This window comes from Penaeus japonicus, unplaced genomic scaffold (genome assembly GCF_977035675.1).
Source record: "Penaeus japonicus unplaced genomic scaffold, GWHDUDI00000001_assembly GWHDUDI00000019, whole genome shotgun sequence".
In the NCBI taxonomy this organism is placed as follows: domain Eukaryota; kingdom Metazoa; phylum Arthropoda; class Malacostraca; order Decapoda; family Penaeidae; genus Penaeus; species Penaeus japonicus.
In genome coordinates, this window is record NW_028234421.1 from 10,316,933 (window position 1) to 10,319,432 (window position 2,500).

General features: G+C 36.4%; 1 protein-coding gene across 3 annotated transcripts in view; it reads left to right on the top strand.

The window, feature by feature from the left end:
- Nucleotides 1-2,500, top strand: part of LOC122259531 (sialin) — a 27,372-nt gene that overhangs the window by 2,637 nt on the left and 22,235 nt on the right. The window lies entirely within an intron of this gene.

Genomic DNA, 2,500 nt, shown 5'->3' on the forward strand with positions numbered 1-2,500 from the left:
TAATAATTTTAATATATATAATTGTTATTATCTATACCATTACTATCATTTTTTTACTACTATTACTATTATCCTCATTATCAGTTACATTGCTATCATTATCATTATTGCTATTACTTTTGTCATCATCATTACTGCTTCAGCGAAATCATTATCATCATCATAAATGTCATTATCATCATCATCATGATTAATTATTGCTGTTAAGGTTATCATTATCACTGTTAATATAGATATCATTATTACTTTGATTACTGCAGTGTTGATGCATATTTATGATTATTTTTTTAATTACCGTTGTTATGATTATCTTCAACAGTATTATTCTATCATTATCATTAACATCGCTATTTTCATCATTACAATCACCGTAATCTTAAAAGATTATGAATAAAGTAAATATTTTATTTCCTGATTCTCCGTCGTTTTATAGACAAGAAATAATCAAATGAATGATAAAAAAAGATTAGACATGTGATAAGGGCGCACGCAATAACAGGGCGATACTCACAGTGTGTCTGAAAAAATCAAAATTGATGACTCCAAACCTATTAAAATCTGACACACACACAAAAAACCTTTTGATCCAATTATAAACTTAATTTAGAATTCGCGCTCAGTTGTAAAGATTTTCCTTTCGTTTTGATAAAACTGCTCACTGTCAATTCAAGTAATTTTATATACAAACACACTTGATAGAAGGAAAGAGAGAGATTTAAAAAACCCGGTATGTTTATGAACATGAATTAATCACATTGCTTTTAATGCGAATAGCTATGACAATAATCTAGTTATATGATATTGAAAATAATGATCTATTCACCTGTACGTATGAATATATCTACACATCCTTCTATTTACCCTAAAGCTATCTGTTTGTCTAATATGACAGATGAAAACAATGTGACAGATTCTGACATTCCTATTACTCGCACCTATAGCACTGATGCAATAATCCTGTTCTCAATAACATACAGAGAATAGGATAAGAATAACAGATAAGGATAATAACCCTTAATATCATTTATCACATATCTTTGAGTTACAAATACTTGAAGGTTATTCTGTTGACAATACAATGATACAATGATGAAAAAGCGGCAGTAACGAGGTGGTGGGACCGTCCTTTCCTTGCTAAGAATTGCATCACTCTGTTGGTGGATGGAGAGAGAAACCCTTTGCTTATCTTTCCATTTACCGAACATCATTATGGGTCCAAATAGTGATGGAGGTAACCAATCCACGCACCCCGAATCCCGCAAAGTATAATTGAACGTTCCAATTATCCTTGATTCCTTTCACGTTACAGACGAAGTCATTAGTAATAGATAGTCAGTGTACCAGCCACACGTCTTTGCAGTTTCCTTTTGTGATGTCGCTCGTATTGCAATGCTTATACGAAGGGTAAGGGGGAGCTTGGCATGTCTGCATCGTCAGCATGGAAGCAAGTCTTGCTGGTTCGAAGCAAGCTTTCGCTGGGTAGGATGGGGAAGAGGGATTACTAGGGATGTTGGTGGGGGAGGGGAAGAGGGAGGGGGTGGGGGAGGGGGATGGGGGAGGGGGTGGGTGCTAAGAGGAATGTGTTCAGGCTTAGAGGATGTTGGGTTGGGAGTTATTGTGTGTGCAGCATGTTCTTGTTTTTTTGTCGTGTGGAGGAAGAGGACGTTCTTGGGAAAGCGATGCGAAAGGGATGAAAGAGACAGTGAGAGAGAGAGAGAGAGAGAGAGAGAGAGAGAGAGAGAGAGAGAGAGAGAGAGAGAGAGAGAGAGAGAGAGAGAGTAAGGAGAGGACGGGAAAGAGAGGGCGAGAGGGCGAGGAGAGAGAGAGAGAGAGTAAGAGAGAGAGAGAGAGTGTGTGTGTGTAAGAGAGAGAGAGATGAATAGAGGACGAGAAAAGGGGGGGCGGTGGGGGGGGGTGCATGATGCCCACAGATCTAGCCCAATTTACAGGCATACGTTTCATAATGTGGTGTGTGAAAACGAAATGAAGACACTTTGTATTGGCTGATATCTTTATCTTTAAGATTTACTTATCATAACTTTCAGTCATACCTTAAGCAGCACATGCACTCCACCAATCATATACATAACTTTAACTATTCTTAAGTACTTACTCATTCGTATCAAAGCAAAGTTAGTAATCCATACAATGTGTAACACTTATACAAAAATACAAGGAGTAATACATTTCATAAGTAATTTCTTTTTGTTAAGATACATAATTCTGTCAACACATCTTTTCCCCACCAAATAACGCCATAAATAAATCCGATCTTCTATATGACAAACTACATCAGTAAGTTACCATGTAATGAAAACCAACACAAGCAAGTGTATAGAACTACTCTCCCCTTTTACCGAGAGTCAGTTATTATTATCATCCTTATTCATATGAGTATGATGAGAAAAGCAAGCTTGGTTGGTCAAAGAATTAATGTTTAGAGATTAAGGTTGATCCTTTTAATTTCATAGGATAAAGATGAGTATAGAATTAGAGCAAT